General features: G+C 36.3%; 1 long non-coding RNA gene across 1 annotated transcript in view; it reads right to left on the reverse strand.

The window, feature by feature from the left end:
* Nucleotides 1–16,368, reverse strand: part of LOC107601929 (uncharacterized) — a 20,089-nt gene extending 3,721 nt beyond the window's left edge. Inside the window, exons 1-2 of the long non-coding RNA XR_001610986.1 lie at nt 16,270–16,368; nt 12,775–13,023 (exon numbers count right to left, since the gene is read on the reverse strand). This is a non-coding gene — a long non-coding RNA (uncharacterized lncRNA). The remainder of the gene's footprint in view (nt 1–12,774; nt 13,024–16,269) is intronic.
* Between the last annotated feature and the right edge of the window lie 2,107 nt (nt 16,369–18,475).

Here is an 18,475-nt window from a genome sequence, read left to right on the forward strand (position 1 = left end):
AATCTTGTAGTGTGTGCATGTTTAAGATTTGAGGGAAGATAATCCACAAAGATTCTCCTTATGTGTGCAACCAGATTTCATAATCGGTTAGGATTTTAAAAATCCTGTAGTGTGAGCCCGGCTTAAGATATATTATGAGTTACTAATTACTAATGCTGGGTTCAGACTACACAATATTTTTGTCAGTCACGATAGTCACTGTGTCAGATTACATGATTTTGACTCCTAAAATCTTGTCGTGTCCTGGACAAGAAACATGTCAGACTACACGTTGCTTCCCGACCATTCATCGCATGATGTCATCGAGAAGGCGGAACTAGCAACTGACTTCAGAAAACAAGAGTGTAAACATTACTGAAGCACTTCAGCTATAGTTCGCCAGCATTTTTCTTTCTTTGTTCCGTCGTGGTAGGCCCTCGATGACACATCATACAGGCAGGAGTAATGTTGCCACAGCTCCACGAACCTTTCCTCCATCTCATAATTCCACCTAACAGCACCATCATCTCTCTTTCGTTTTGCCATGTTTGAAACCTGTGTATGAGAGAGCTTCTGTGCCGCTATTGGTCAACGTCACCAATGTGACAGAACTCGTCGTGGACGACAGAAAAAAAATTAAACATGCTAGTCTTTCTGTCGTGATGTCGTGAAGCATCGCAGACGCGGAATCGGTTGTCGTCCACTATGACACACTACACGTGCTGAAACGATGGAATCTTGCACCCCGATGCCCATTGTCGTTTACGAATCCCCACGACACCCTACGTCAAGCAAATCGTAGCAAAACCGGGCTAAAATCGCGTAGTCTGAACTGGGCATAATTTATCTCTGATAAACTTTCCGTCACTAGCTGGGTTTCCATCACCCTGCTTTTAATGCGCATTTTGAAGTATTGCATCAGAATCGAAAGATGGAAACGTTGAATTTCAAATAAAAATGCCTTAATTCGCAAAAAAGTTTTTCCGCTCGCTTGTGGTGGTTTTTGACTTGTGCGAAAAAGGGTTAATGCGAATAATGGCAGATGGAAATGCATTTTGCGAATAAATTCCTCCAAGCGCATCAAAAAAGTCATGTGACTTTGCACTATGGGATGGCATAACCTGACTAACCAGCAGACCGATCTCATCCCACAGCATCTCAAATGTTGTTTTGGTCATTCGGAAATGCACGAGCAAAGTCTATCAAAGTATTTCTGTATAATTGCCTCCCTGAAATGTCTTCCACGACTGCGTTCCCAAACAGCAGCATCCACCTCTGAAAGCAATGACCGCATTCATTGCGTTTCATCTGCTCGCTCTGAGGCGCAAGTAATTTATAACTTATGAAAATTATTATATTCTCCTACTTTTCTTAGTGATTTATAGTGCCAGTTTATCAGGAAGTGACAATTTTGTTCTCTTTGACTCGTTGGATGGAAACGATGCTTGTTCGCAAATGTTTTATATGCGATATTCCAGTTTTGCGCATAAGTTAAATTCGCAGCTTCGGATGGAAACCCGGCTAGGCAGCAACTCCAAGCCATGATGAGCATTTGATGTTGTTCTACTGTGGCTTTTCCCCCGCACACCACACTTTTTTTGGTTTCAGTCCATAGAATATTTTTTTCCAATTGCACTGTGGAGCATCCAAAGACTCTTTTGCGATCTTCAAACCTTCAACATTTTCTCCCTTTTTGCTTGTTAGTTTGTTTTGGACAGTGGCTTCCTTCATGGTGTACTCCCATGAGCATCATTTTTGTTTAGTGTTTTAAGTACTGTTGACATGTGACGGAGATATTCCAGAATGGGGCTCGCATACTTTTTCCACCCTGCACTGTGGATGTTTACCTAACGTGTTCATTTAAGACAAGAAAACTCATGTGTCTTTGTGTATTTGTTTGGGAAGACTGTATTTTCTTACTATTGCTGTTACGTATATGAGCAAATTGTATGATTAATTCAAGCAGAAAAACAATAGGTTCATCTTCTTTTTAACATTATATACACAACCATTCAAAAGTCTGGGGTCGTCAAGATTTTTAAATATTAAAAAAATGTCTTATGCACACCACTGCATTAATTTGATAAAACAGTAATATTTTGAAATATTACAATTTAATTTATTATTGCAAAATAACGGCTTTACATTGTAACATTTTAAAATGTACTTTATGATGGCAAAGCTTACTCCAGACTTCAGTGTCATATGATCCTTCAGAAATGACTAAATCATTCTAATATGTCGATTTGGTTTTCAAGAAACATTTCTTGTTATTATCAATACTAAAAATAGTTGTGCTGCTTCATATTTTATGGAAACCTACAGTAACACTTTACAATAGTTAAATGTGTAAACATTAGTTCATGCATTAGATATCCTAAACTAACAATGAACAATAATTTAAATTAATAATAATAACAAATTGTGTAAATTAACATGAGTTATGTATTACGAATGAAATTGTAAAGTGTTACCAAAATTACAGTTTCAGCCTATTCTCAACACAAAGTGAGACAGCATCAGATCTTATCAGTATCATTTGTTTGAAAAGCTTTTTTAGCTTTTGGCTTAAGATGCAGTTTTCCCCCATTTCAGGACAATCATTTCAAGCTGATATCTTCATTAAACCGGTTGTTTTATTAGGAAGAAACATAACCTTGACTCACAAGGACAGGCAGAAGAAAAAACGCATCTCTGATTTCTTTCAGAATCATTAATATTTATTAGAAGGCAGCAAGTGCAAAAGTATAGGCACCAGCAAAAAAGTGTATCAAAGTACAAGCTGTTTATCAGGGTGGTATTGTAATTAGTCCTGGGTGAATATAGTCTCCTTTATATTACCTTAACCTGGACAAGGGGCAGATTCCAGGAACAGGGTCTTGCCAACACTTCCTCATAAATAATGTTCCTCTGCTCATCTCCAGCTCCTCTGCTGATCAAACACTCTGAGACACATTGGGAGTAAAATATGGGAACGTACTTCTAGCATTTGTGAGAATTTCAGCTCTGCAGGAGGAACTTAGGAGATGCTGAATAAACAAATGTAGCTATGCTTCTGAAGCCATGCAATTCTGCTAAAACTCGAGTAGAATTTTATCATCAAGTATAATTTAACATATCCCTTACGTCCTACATAAATGCCTCAACAGTAGGTCTTTATGTAACTTTAATGGGACGTTTTTGAGCACATGAACAGTATCAGAAAATACAGTAAAGCCTGGCTCACACTATAGGATTTTTAGCCTGATTTAGCCCTGATTTCCCCCTCCCGAGATTTGGAGCAAAAATCTTGTTGAGCCCCTCAATCGGTCCCGAGGTTCGGTGCGGATTATCTGGTAATGTGAGGCGTTCACCAATCGAATCTTGCACGTCCCGATCTGCTCGCACACAAATCGGGGCCGCCCCGATCATATCAAACATGTTTGATATTTAGGATTTAAATCGGGATGATGACGGCTATATGATTACGTCAGTACTTTCACAATAGCCAATGTGCGACCGCAAAACAGCTGCTGTATGGCCCCGTTGTATAGTGGAGACGGAGGAAACTGCTTCTTGACTTTTTATAGTAGCACGACTGTATAATCTGTATAGTGTGTCGAAAACGTATCACAACTGTAAGGAGAAAGAGAAGCGCTGGGGTGAAATCGCCTCAGTTTTGAATGTACCGGGTGAGTGTAGAAAGCAGCTAGCACACTAGCTAACATATGTAAACATCACTGAAATATCAGTGACGATCTGCTGCGTGAGATCACATGAGGCGCTCCCTCTGGCATGATAATCTTAATAATATCTTGTAGTGTGTGATGCGCCACAATGTTAAAATCTTGTAGTGTGTGCATGTTTAAGATTTGAGGCAAGATTGTATAATCTGTATAGTGTGTCGAAAACGTATCACAACTGTAAGGAGAAAGAGAAGCGCTGGGGTGAAATCGCCTCAGTTTTGAATGTACCGGGTGAGTGTAGAAAGCAGCTAGCACACTAGCTAACATATGTAAACATCACTGAAATATCAGTGACGATCTGCTGCGTGAGATCACATGAGGCGCTCCCTCTGGCATGATAATCTTAATAATATCTTGTAGTGTGTGATGCGCCATGATGTTAAAACTTGTAGTGTGTGCATGTTTAAGATTTGAGGCAAGATTATGAGACAACCTTATGTGTGTGCTGCAACCAGATTTCATAATCGGTTAGGATTTTAAAACTCCTGTAGTGTGAGCCCGGCTTAAATAAAACTAATCAAGGTACAAAGCAGGCTAGATTTGAACCAAAATCTTCTACTTGGGCACCACAGCACAATGTGTCTGTATATATTTTTATTTATTATTATTTTATTTTTTTTGCTGGTATAAAGTTGTCAAATGTGTCAGGAAGTGACACTTCCTGTCATAGCATCAAGTCACAAACATGTTTTCATTTTAAAGGCAATCTTCTGTGTCAGTGATTGCAAATGCTCATGCATATCCGTGTCTTAATTGTTGAGTTTTTAAGCAGGTGTCAACGGCAATTTCCTTTTCTGCTATACCTAATCAGACATTTGAAAAGAACCAGGCTTGGTCCCTGCTGTGCATAATCATATTATTTATCTTGTGCTGTTTGTACATCACCCCCTTTTTGATATGGGTTGATTTTATGCTGGGATTTATATAGAGGGATTTAAGAACTTTTTATGCAGCCTCTGTTTCATGCTTCTTATGCAACTAAATTGAAAACTTGAGCAAACTTCTGCTGTACCCCCTGTTTGACAGTGCAACAAGAACTGCATGTTATGCATTATTTATGGTCCTTTCGATTTACTTCAGAATGCTTCGGCTCAGCCCTTTAACTAATTTTCTTTACCATTTTCCCAGAAATCTTTAGCTTGTTGACTAGCCAGGAAAGTTGGCCATAGTTTTTCATTCCATTGGCAGACCAATTCCAGTTCTGCTAGAAAAATTCTGGAAAAATACATACAAAAGAATAAAATAAATTATTTAAAAAATAAATTAAGTTAAAATCAGGAAACAAATTAGTTGTTGACTACTACTACTATTACTACTACTTGTTTATTTCTTTTTCCTAGTACAGTGCTTCAAGTCAGTTGTGAATTTGCACTGGAAGGTTTGCACATTTGTGATACATGGCTTCATATTCTATAACTTAAGAACCAAAGGAATGTGTGAATTTACAATGTATCTCAATACACAAGAGCACTAGCCCTAGGTATGCCTCCATTACTCACAATGTGCAATGTGTTCTCAGACATTTCTGTAGCATTCAGCACAGACTTTGTTCACATGCACTGCTACTGTATACGTCCCTTGTGTAATCAGACTATGTATAATGCTGGTGTTTCACCTGAAGCATTGCAGCAGGTAAAGAATGAGGGTCAGAGAGAAAGGCAATACAAGGCACCATTATTTGCCATGCCAATAAAGCACATCAAAATGGCAGAAAGTGTCGAAAACGTATCACAACTGTAAGGAGAAAGAGAAGCGCTGGGGTGAAATCGCCTCAGTTTTGAATGTACCGGGTGAGTGTAGAAAGCAGCTAGCACACTAGCTAACATATGTAAACATCACTGAAATATCAGTGACGATCTGCTGCGTGAGATCACATGAGGCGCTCCCTCTGGCATGATAATCTTAATAATATCTTGTAGTGTGTGATGCGCCACGATGTTAAAACTTGTAGTGTGTGCATGTTTAAGATTTGAGGCAAGATTATGAGACAACCTTATGTGTGTGCTGCAACCAGATTTCATAATCGGTTAGGATTTTAAAACTCCTGTAGTGTGAGCCCGGCTTAAATAAAACTAATCAAGGTACAAAGCAGGCTAGATTTTAACCAAAATCTTCTACTTGGGCACCACAGCACAATGTGTCTGTATATATTTTTCTTTATTATTATTTTATTTTTTTTGCTGGTATAAAGTTGTCAAATGTGTCAGGAAGTGACACTTCCTGTCATAGCATCAAGTCACAAACATGTTTTCATTTTAAAGGCAATCTTCTGTGTCAGTGATTGCAAATGCTCATGCATATCCGTGTCTTAATTGTTGAGTTTTTAAGCAGGTGTCAACGGCAATTTCCTTTTCTGCTATACCTAATCAGACATTTGAAAAGAACCAGGCTTGGTCCCTGCTGTGCATAATCATATTATTTATCTTGTGCTGTTTGTACATCACCCCCTTTTTGATATGGGTTGATTTTATGCTGGGATTTATATAGAGGGATTTAAGAACTTTTTATGCAGCCTCTGTTTCATGCTTCTTATGCAACTAAATTGAAAACTTGAGCAAACTTCTGCTGTACCCCCTGTTTGACAGTGCAACAAGAACTGCATGTTATGCATTATTTATGGTCCTTTCGATTTACTTCAGAATGCTTCGGCTCAGCCCTTTAACTAATTTTCTTTACCATTTTCCCAGAAATCTTTAGCTTGTTGACTAGCCAGGAAAGTTGGCCATAGTTTTTCATTCCATTGGCAGACCAATTCCAGTTCTGCTAGAAAAATTCTGGAAAAATACATACAAAAGAATAAAATAAATTATTTAAAAAATAAATTAAGTTAAAATCAGGAAACAAATTAGTTGTTGACTACTACTACTATTACTACTACTTGTTTATTTCTTTTTCCTAGTACAGTGCTTCAAGTCAGTTGTGAATTTGCACTGGAAGGTTTGCACATTTGTGATACATGGCTTCATATTCTATAACTTAAGAACCAAAGGAATGTGTGAATTTACAATGTATCTCAATACACAAGAGCACTAGCCCTAGGTATGCCTCCATTACTCACAATGTGCAATGTGTTCTCAGACATTTCTGTAGCATTCAGCACAGACTTTGTTCACATGCACTGCTACTGTATACGTCCCTTGTGTAATCAGACTATGTATAATGCTGGTGTTTCACCTGAAGCATTGCAGCAGGTAAAGAATGAGGGTCAGAGAGAAAGGCAATACAAGGCACCATTATTTGCCATGCCAATAAAGCACATCAAAATGGCAGAAAGCAAAAGATTGTGGAGGGGAATAAAGAGAGAGAGAGTAGAGCAAACAACTTAAGGAAAACCTAAGATATACCGTGAGTAAAGATAAGACTGCTAGTAAGAGAAAAAGGTTTGAAGGAGAGAAGATCCGAGTTGAGTGGGGTGCTGTGATGCCCTCAGCTCTTTGTAATCCCAGATCACAGTGCTCTGATAGCATCTGCCCCTCTCACTCAGGATTAACAATAAGGCAGTGCAATCCAACGGTCCCTCTCACACATCCGTCAAACATGTGGTTCCTTCTCTAGTGGGTGGCCAACCAGAACACAACCACGGGTCGGTGCGCTCATTACATGATACACGCTGAGAGTAATTGATGCCAATCTCTGTTTAAATGCCAATTAAACCAAAGATATTTGTTCTTCCAAGTATGTCACAATAGGTATCTCTATAATAGAGGAACGAACATCATGTAACAATTGAACGAGTAAATTAGACAACCGTGGTAGTGTAATAGCAATATACATAAATATGTTTACAGTAAAACAACTTTAAAATGTAACTTCAGTAATTACAGTGGCAATGTTACGGGATGGCATTTTAGTGACAGTATAGTTTACCGTTTTTAATTGCACGTGTCACAAAATTATAAAATAGTATTAATAAAATTAATAATATCCAATGTGTGATCCACTGATCCAATAAACATTAACAAAACTCTATAAAACTTAACATGCAACACTCCAATGTGCATAAAAACAAAAATAACCAATATGACTATTCTAAAACAAATGTAAGTTGTATGTACATGTTGCCATCTTAAAAATTAATTTTATCTGTAAATTATTAAGAAATGCATTTTTGCTTATAAAAAATATTTTTGTTGTTGTTAAAATGGTCTAATTTTAGAATAAAGATGTTTGGTCTTTCAAAAAAAAAAATTCCTGTATATCAAGTTAACAGATTTTTTTGTATTTGTACTGTATTTGTTTACTAACACTTTTACAGTCATATATTGTTTGATGTAGTCAAGATACTTTTTTATAAAGTAAATTGCAAGTATATTTCAAAAATATTTATTTCTGAAAACTCAGAGGACAAAAGTTAATTTATGCGCATATGTGGGTACATTTATCATTAAAACCCTCTTCTAATTATCAATGTTCATGCTGGTTTTATTTGCTATACAAGCTTACCAAGAAACTGCAATGATGGCGGGACCAGGCAGTTCTGATTGAATGTGTCGCATTTGTTTGTGTGCGTTTATGTCATAAAAATATTCCTTTCAGCATTTTAATGTCCGAGCAGAATGTCCCCATCACTGTGAAATTCAACGGCCTATTGAGAGCCTGCCTCTGGTGACATTTGGTTTAGCACTCTGAAGTTTTAATACTCAAACAGAATCAAAAAAAGGCAGACTACAAAATACTGGTGATATTGACTCCATGCTGAGTTTATCCAGACTGTCACAGTTTTCAGTAACTGGCATCCTTACAAAGTAGCCATAAGAGAACTCGCTCCAAAAAGAGGTCCCTTTGCTCTTGTTAAAACAGACCCCTGAAGACTAGCAAAATAGCTTCCCCTCAGCATTACTGGGTAAGACGATGCTGGAAACTCTAACAACCACCGGCCTCAAGCATACGCGGATTGCTGTCAACCCAATGCCACATGCAAAACTGCAGCAACAAATTCGATTTATGCATTTTAGAGTTTCTCATTATGCATGTGCAGAGTGGGCTGAGCTGGAACACTTATGCAAAGCAGAAGCCAATTTGAGGCAAGCAGATGCGAAAGCACAGAAATGTTCTTAAACTGCCTGGTTTGACAGCTATTTCAGCTGAAGGGTTCTGACAAATACATTAAGGATATTAGCTCGCACTCAGTATTTACTTAGCATGGTTTTTAAAGGTGCGCTCTGTAATTTTTCTCAAGTTAAAAAGTTCTACAAAGAAACTTTTTTTTTTTAAATAACACACTCGCAGTACTGTTTAAAAGTATGTTATCAGTTATATTCTTTTGAAAGAAATGACTACTTTTATTCAGCAAGGACGCATTAAATTGATCAAAAGTGACAGTAAAGACATTTATCCTTTTATAGAAATCCTATTGAGCTGTCTATTCGTCAAAGAATGACACCAAAAAAAACATCATGGTTCCACAAAAATATTAAAGGGATAGTTCACCCAAAAATGAAAATTCTGTCATTAATTACTTATCCACATGTCATTCAAAACCCGTAAGACCTTCGTTAATCTTGAGAACATAGATTCAGACATTTGTGATGAAATCGTGAAACTACGCGCATTCACAAGAGTACCACGATGCATGAGTGCATACTGGTACTGTTGTGAACGCGCATCGAAAACTGACACAGAAGAAAAGAAACTGTTGAAAAAAGTCATTATTTTTGTTTTCTTTGCGCACAGAAAGTATTCTCGTAGCTCCATAAAATTACGGTTGAACCACTAATGTCACATGGACTATTTTAAACAATGTCCTTACTACCTTTCTGGGCCTTGAATGTGTCAGTTGTGTTGCTATCTATGCAGGGTCAGAAAGCTCTCGGATTTCATCAAAAATATCTTAATTTGTGTTCCGAAGATGAATGAAGGTCTTACAGGTTTGGAACGACATGAAGGTGAGTAACTGATGACAGAATTTTCATTTTTGGGTGAACTATCCCTTTAGGCAACTGTTTTAACACTGATAATAAGAAATCACTTATATCAGCATATTGGAATGATTTCTGAAGGATCATGTGACTGGCTTCTTAAAATTCATCTTTGCATCACATAACTAAATTATAATTTAAAATATATTAAATCAGAAAAGTTACTTTAAACTACAATAATATTGCACAATATTACTATGTTACTGTACACTGAAAAAATGATACAAATTTTTTTAAGGTAAGTGGTTGCAAAAAATTAATTTTAGCTACATTTGAAAAAACGGTAACACTTTACAATAAGGTTCATTAGTTAACTACATTAGTTAACATGAACTAATAATGAACTGCACTTATACAGCGTTTATTAATCTTTGTTAATGTTAATTTCAACATTTACTAATACATTATTAAAATCTTGTTAACATTAGTTAATGCACTGTGAACATGAACATCTGTATTTTTATTAACTAACGTTAGCGTAGATTAGTAAATACAGTAACAAATGTATTGCTCATGGTTAGTTCATGTTAGTTAATATATTAACTAATGTTTAACTAATGAACCTTATTGTAGTGTGTTACCGAAAAAAACATATTGAAAGTTAGTCAACTAAATTGTATTTAAATGTAGCTAAAATAAATTGATTGCAACCACTTACCTTAACATTTTTTTTTGTAAATTCAATTAATCATTTTTTTCAATGTAGCTTTGATCAAATAAATTTAGCCTTGGCAAGTATAACATACCAAATATCTTACTGAGCGCAAACCATTGAATAATTGTGTATATGAGAGAAAGTCATATCATTATCAATTCACTTCATGTAAAACAAATCAGCTTTCAAAAAAGCTATTATGTCAGCGCCAATGGCCTCGTGGTGGCGATTTTTCCCGATCCCGTCCCCCTCTCTCTCTCTCTCTCACTGTGCTTCCTGTCCTATCAAATTAAAGGCAACAATAATTCTTTAAAAAAGGCTATTGGTAGGCTGTTGAAAGCAGTATTGAGTCTTCCTCTCATGTGAGTGTCATGTGTATCATTTTAAAGGTATTTTTCAAAAGTACTAATCATTTCTTCAACTGTAAAACTTTTTAATGAGGACAAAAATGATTGAGTGCACCTTTAAGTGCTCTGACCTTTCAAAACCCATAAAATATGAGTATTATATATCTCAGCACTCACTCAATATTCAGTCTCTGTCAAGGACCCGGGTTGTTCATAAGTTGCCACGGTTCTTTTTGGCTGCAAGTATTTATTGAAATTACATGTTAAAGAAAACACTTTATTTTAAAATACTGTTATTTTCCTACTAAATCTACTATATGTTCTACTCTTCACCAAGAATCATCTAATTGTAATGACTGTTGTAAATACATTTGACATTTTTGTCAGCCAATGCTAGAGGACAGCTGAGGATGAAGCGCCCGGCTGACATTTTTGGTAATAAACAAGGTAGTGGACTGACGCCATTGATCCCATCTCTCGCTCAACGAGTGTTGACTATGCAATGCTTTGAAGTAGGATAGTACATAAAAAAAAGTCACAGATGAGTTAATAAGAGATACAGAAGAGACGAAGCCTGTCAGGACTGCTGTTCCACATACAAGAGGAAAACAAAGGAACGCTATTTTCTCATCAAAAGATGAAGAAGAGGGGGGAGGGGTGTTGTCTTCACATGGGATGAAGAACATAAAGGATGCCTTGATGCATTTTTGACCTGCATGCCTCAGCCTGCTGCGTTTTTCATACATATATCTATTTGAAAGAAGTTGAGAGAATAATTTCTCAATCATTATTTTGATATTTCACAACAAAGACTGTATTCTTACATAACCGGAATGAAATGATTAGCATTGTGATTTGTCCTTCAGACAACAATAATTTTCTTAGACCAATCTAACTACACTCAAATTCTGGCTCAAATACACTCAAATAGGCTCGTGGTTTGTTTAGTTTGCATAGCCCCATTAATTGTAGAAGATATATCTAAGACACTGAAAACTGGAGCAATGGCTGTCGAACATTCGACTACAATCAAAGGAATAAAATGACATTTTACAATATATTAAAATGGAAATTTATTTAAAGTGTAATACTATTTCACCATATAACTGTATTTTTTATCAAATAAATGCAGTGCTGGTGAGCATAAGACACCAACAAAAATGTTTTTTTACAGTAAATCTTACAGTATAGTACAGTAGAGTGTGTGTTGCATGCATTCTCAGGTCAGATTCTCAGGTTGAATTTGATAATGAATAATGAACTTAGCTTTAAGTATGTCTTGCAAAAAAAAAAAGTTTTATTGAAGAGCAATTTTATGCAGAAAGGAATAGACTGCCTGCAGCTATGCTGACACTCTCCGTGATAAAACAATATAACTGGCTGACGGATTTTTTTTTACAGTAAATCTTACAGTATAGTACAGTAGAGTGTGTGTTGCATGCATTCTCAGGTCAGATTCTCAGGTTGAATTTGATAATGAATAATGAACTTAGCTTTAAGTATGTCTTGCAAAAAAAAAAGTTTTATTGAAGAGCAATTTTATGCAGAAAGGAATAGACTGCCTGCAGCTATGCTGACACTCTCCGTGATAAAACAATATAACTGGCTGACGGAATAAATTTAACTCCATTTATTTCATCAGAAATACCACTAAATGAGAAAGCAGCTAAGAGCAAGGCTGTTTGCAGAGAATTAAGTCATCTTATCACGGAAAAAAGAAAAAGAAAATAGGAAATTTAAGGGAAGAGTTGGTAGGGTTTTTTTTACTATACAAAGAATTGACCAGAATTTGAATTAACACATTTATGAATGGTTTTTGATTAATATTTGATGCTTTCTGAAGTGACCTTACAGCATTTTATAAAGGACTTTCAAGTTCAAACATAATAAGCGCTTAGCTGTTGGCAGCGTTTTTCAAATATATATATTTTCTCTCCTTTTTTTCAGGGACAAACATTTTATACTTTCCAAAAGGAAACAGTCGATAAGGGTTAACCTCAGTTACTTTATTGCAAAGTAAATATGTGAACTTGACCAACTTCAAAAACAAACTTCAAACACTTAAAAGAGCCCCTTCATATCAAACAAGAACTGTCAGTTGAGAGCTTCCTCAGTAGCTCTACCAACACAAGCAGCCACCACCACCCTACCTGTCCTCCACCGACACACTCAAGGTCTTCCGAGGAGGGAAACTTCTTTAACTGATCACATGCTGGAAACATCTCCAAACGTTCTGTTCTGCTCCACAAGCACAATTCCAGCAATTCCTTCGCTTGTCCAGCCATCACTGTTATAATCAGAGGCTGCCAGGCTGCGAGTCGAGGAGCCTGATCTCAAAGAACATTCTGTGTTGAAGCATCATTAGCCTCTGCTCGACCTTTACCTCCCTCCTGAGCATTCTGGGGAAAAAACATGAAGAAAAGGGCTGAAGTGAGTGCTGAACTGACAGGTCTAGGTGTCCAAGACTTTCTCCTCTGGCAAGAGAGGAACCACTTGGTGGCCAACAGCACCAGAGATTAAACTGGGCTGCTGTACTTGTTGAATAGAGTGTGGCATTAGCTCATTCTATGAGCTCTGACTGGGCTGAATGGCCCATTCACTGTAAATGGAACCATTAATGGGTCTGTCAGGTAAAGGAGAGAGCTCTTAAACAATTATCTGCCGACACTTGAGAGCTAGGTGGTCCGGTGTAATGAGAATGCCTGTGAAGGCAATGGAACTACCAAGGTGGTTCCATGCGATACTAAGGCTAATGTTGAAATATAATATGCCAGAATTGTCCTGAGCCAGAAACACAAAACAGAAGCTCTTGGTTACGCTTTATTAAATCTTTATGATTCACTCAAGCCCAAATAGTCTAATGCAGTTTGTTTTTCAGTCATTCTCATTTCCATCAGCCAGTTCCAAATCATAGAGCATGGAATAGAAAATAAAATTATACCTCAAACATGGGCTTGCCAAAGATGCTGATGGGGCTGGGGGAGATTTCTATGCTGTATTATTTAAAAGAGCGTAATTTTCATAGACAATGGTTAGATCTATCAGTGTTCAACAATTTTGCTTAACCAGAAGTTCTGATTTTCACTGGCCGTACAACAAATAAATTATCTATTTTTATTTGTAGCAATGAATTTTTATATCTGCTAGAAATATTTATACTTTTCATTAATTGTTACTTTTTTAGAATAATTTTTACGTTTCTTAATTAAAACTTTTTTTTAACAAAACGAAAATACTCAAGCTGGGAATTATGCAGCCATAATCAAATACACTTTTGCTGATAAACGGCGATGTTGCGCAAAACATTACTGATTGGTTTGGAATTTTCAACACATTCTTATAAAATGCTTCCAAGGCATTTTTCAAATTTAGACAAAACCTAAACTCGGTCATTCAGATAGAGCTGGATAACATTATCTTAGTGACAAATCAGCTACATTTGCAGCATCAGTGTAGAATACACATATATCACAGAAAACAAAATAATCATTATCGCAAGGATTAAAAATGAATGTACAACCTCAATGGATGTAAAAAAATCATCCATAGGACAAGTGACTGTTTCATCAACGTTAAACTCTCTTACACTGGTCGCAGCCAGGTAAGAATTAAAAGGATTGTTTTCCCAAAAATGAAAATTGTGGACATGAAAAATGTTGATTCAAACTTATATGGCCTTCCTTCAACTGTGGAACATAAAGTATAAGAAGTTTTTTTTTGACAATACAACGGAACTCAATGGTGACCAAAACTGTAAAAAATAAGAAAAAGTAGTCATAGTTTGGAATGACATGAAGGTGAATAAATGATGACAAGAACGTTCATTTTTGGACAAAGGTTGGTGGATTGAAAAAGGTTGAGAACCCCTGAATGAGCACAATGGGTCTGGTGCAATGGTACAAGCCTGGTCAGGCAGTATCGTTTTCTCACTAACCACAGTGCATGGACAGGCATGAAAAAGCAGGTGTTAGCAGGGATTCCTCTGAGAATTGTTTCATTTCATCTGTTCTTTAGATCCCTAACCTCTGAAGGACCTGTGCCACATGCCTGCCACCAGCAGCAGGAAAAACAACCAGTTGGATGCCAGTCAGATCTGTTTTTAAAACACTATAATTCACAGAGTACATGTACGTAGGACAGGAAAAATCGGAAATTCGGAAAAGGGTGACATTCAAATATTTGTCAGTGAGAGGTACATTTTGATGTGGATAGACTTTGTATGTGATCTTTTTGTCTGATGTAATATTGATGTAGTCAACTGTGCTTCAAATAATATCCCAGCGTAACAGGATCAAACCAGCATAGAGATAATATACATGAGACTCTATGTGGAAAATTTCCTCAGGGGGCATCATAGATAGAGATGAAGATATCAGGTTTGACATAATGAGCTCCTGTGAGATTTCTATTTTTTCTCTCTCTCTCTCAATAAAAACTACAGAACACCTCAGAGGACTCGTGGAATACAAATTCTCCTCAGTAAAGGATAAAGGGTTACATCACACAGCGGTAAGCAGGTGACAGACCAAGCACACAGCATCTTGTAAACCTAACTGAAGTTTAGCTGAGATTCTTACTACATACCAAGAGATGTATAACAACCAAGAGTGTAATGCAATTAAAATAATTAAAATAGGGGTGGTATTCAAAGATGTTCATATAATTGCTTTAAATGCTGTTGTCTGAGGCTGACTATGTCTATGTAGCTTCGAGTACAATTTTTTATCATTAGTACGTAAATTCAGCTCAATATAATATCAATAAATTCACTGACACCAATATTTATTTAAGTTCAAAATATTACCAATAAGGTTATTTTGTTAAACTAACACAAAACGTTTTAATTTAGTGTCAAATATTGCCAATATGTAGGCTATTTTACGAAGTTCTGATGTGTTAATTATTTTGACAGTATTAAAGGGGTCATATTATGCTATTTTAAAGATCATTATGTTGTGTATTTGGTGTAACAGAATATGTTGACATGCTTTATGTTCAAAAAACACATTATTTTTCAAATACTGTACATTATTGTAGGTCCTCTATGCCCCGCCTCTCTCAAACACGTCGTTTTCAACAAAGCCCCCTCCTTTGAAAGCGCAGTCTGCTCTGATTGGCCAGCTGACCCAGTGCATTGTGATTGGCCAAACACCACAAGCACGCGTCAGAAATGTAACGCCCCTTACCATAATCACAAGCTTCAGCTTTCAAAGTAAATATCAAGACAGTTACTAATTTCGTTAGTTTTACCATCAGTTCAAGCCCGAAAGGGCAACAGAGTCGCGTGACAGACACAGTGATGATGCAGTACACAAGCCGCGGTTAAGACAGCTGACATGCTATGATTTCTGACAGGCTGTTCACTCTCCTGTGATGTGACCCTGTTCCTCTCTCACACACACTACGCGTTACTCTGCGCAAAACTCAGTCAAAATATAAACCAGTCAAAATACTTAAACTAATAACAAAACATACTTACAGTAGCTGATTCAGAAGTGCCAGATTGTCATAGTAAAGTCGGAATTGACCCTTTTTTTTTTAGAAATGTAAACACTTGTAACACTCCTAAGAGAAGGAAAAATTGAAATCGCATCATATGACCCCTTTAACATAATTCAGAGAAATATGACAGTTGAGAAACTCACCATGCCGTCCAAGAAACAGTATTTCCCTCTTTCTTCCGTGAAACCGATCTAACATTACCATTGCAGATTCACGACGCGTTCAATAAAAAATGGCGCCATTTGACGTGACACTGCTGTTGGTTTGACGTCCATAGACCAATTTCAGTGTTTGCAAACAGTGATGATGTTTTTTGTGGGCGGAGCCTATCTGGTGGCAGAAAATGGCAGTTTTAACGTAGCAGTCTATTCAAGCCACGGAATAAAAGAATAAAAAATGTAATTTTGAGTTTATATTTCAAAATTCTGATTTTTTTTCTTGCAATTCCGAGATTATATCTCACAATTCTGGTAAGAAAAATCAACTCGTCATTCTTTCTTTTTAGTTTATAATCCCACACTTCTGTCTTTTTTTCCCTCAGAATTGACAAACTCGCAATTGTTGAGTTGAATCAAGTTATAAAGTCCGAACTAGGAGATATAAACTTGAATTCACAAGAAAAAAAGGCAGAATTGTGAAATAAAATAGTTAAATGTTATGTAAAATGTTATAGGTTTAAATAGTATTTCATGCATGTATTTCAACTGTAGGGCTAATACAATATGTCCCCTATATGAATATTATATAGACCTGTTGTTTAAATCAAATTTATGCTTTAAAAGTAGGGTAATCATAGCAGGTTTCATCCATAGTTTGTCTGTTTAAACGTCTGCGTTTAGCTTCAAATGGCATCTTTGACGAAAGTATTATATAAAAAAATTATTTGCATTCCGATTCTGACATCCAAAGGCACAACAATACATTTTTTCTCTTATTCCATGGATTTTACCCGTTTCCCTACACTTCCCTCTTTGTGTAGCATGACAAAGGACATGGTTTAGTCAGTTAAATGTAATTTCCAACATCATCATTTGAGTCCACAGAAGCTATCAGACACAGTGAATTATTTGAGATAGAACTGTTCATGGCTTTCAGTAAAAATCAACAAAAATTACCATTTCTTCTGCAATGCATGTATGAGTGTAAAAAAGTAGGCTATGTTAAATCAAATTCATTTTGTAGTCCACAAGCCAAAAGTTGAAAAAGAAAATGCTCATAAATTAATATTTAAATATAGGGAAAGGCCATAGCAATCCCATATCTGTCTTCATTCCTGCAGCACAGTATATTCTATGTATCTCTAAATAAATAATTCTACCATCAGAATCACCAGGTTTATTTCAAGTTCTGTTGCCAGGGGTCATATTGATGTCATTTCTTTTGATGATGCAAATCCACTTTGCTAAACCTTTGTTAGCAAACAACTGCAATCAAATGCAATGTTAATCAAGTGCTCATGACAGTCATAAGTGCCTTGTAGACATGTCTCGCTGTGACTTTTCCCGCTGCTCTAGTTCCCAGACTGAAGCGTCCTCTCCTGCAGAGCAGTGAGGCCTGACGTGGCTTACACATCCTCTCCGTTTCTTTTCTTTCTGCCTACCCTTGAGCCTGGGGAAAGTAATTTTCATGCTCTGCTGTCTCAATCCAACCCTACTTCACTCCACAGTCACTGAGCATAGAGCTCCTCCATCAGGGTCAGGGAGAAGAACATTGTAGTTGTTGTTGTCATTTTCAATTGCAAAGATATAATGAAGAATAAGTAAATGCTTTGAATCGTCATCTAAATGTTCAAGTAAATAATTAAAAATGTAATTAAGAAGAAAGAACTTACAACAATGCCCTTTATTTAAGCAACATCAGCTCCTGTATAACACAAAATGCTACAGTATGTTCTCTGTTAACATGGTCAATGACAAATAATAAAAATGGAAAAACATGTTTTTTAAAAATCTATTTATATATAAAAAATCTTACATTCACTCAATTATTTTATTAGGATTTTTTCTTCATTATGATATCAGATCAGTTGTAGCATCCTGACATTAATTCACAAATTAAGAAAACATAGAGGTACGTTCTAGTTGTATTATTTGAATTATTTGCATTTTAAAATAAGTAATGCTACTGTAATTGAAATATTTCTTGAGCACAAAATCAGCATATAAATAAATTTCTGAAGGATCATGTGACGATTATGTCTAGACCAATGGCTGCTGAAAATTACTTAAAATTATTTTTGAACATTAAAAAAACAAACATTTTTAATCTTACAGACCATTCAAAAAGTTTGAAGACATTAAGGTTTTTTAAATGTTTGGGGTGGGGGGGGGGGGGAGGCTCTAATCCGGA

This window comes from Sinocyclocheilus grahami, unplaced genomic scaffold (genome assembly GCF_001515645.1).
Source record: "Sinocyclocheilus grahami isolate Dianchi unplaced genomic scaffold, SAMN03320097.WGS_v1.1 scaffold315.1, whole genome shotgun sequence".
Taxonomy (NCBI): Eukaryota; Metazoa; Chordata; class Actinopteri; order Cypriniformes; family Cyprinidae; genus Sinocyclocheilus; species Sinocyclocheilus grahami.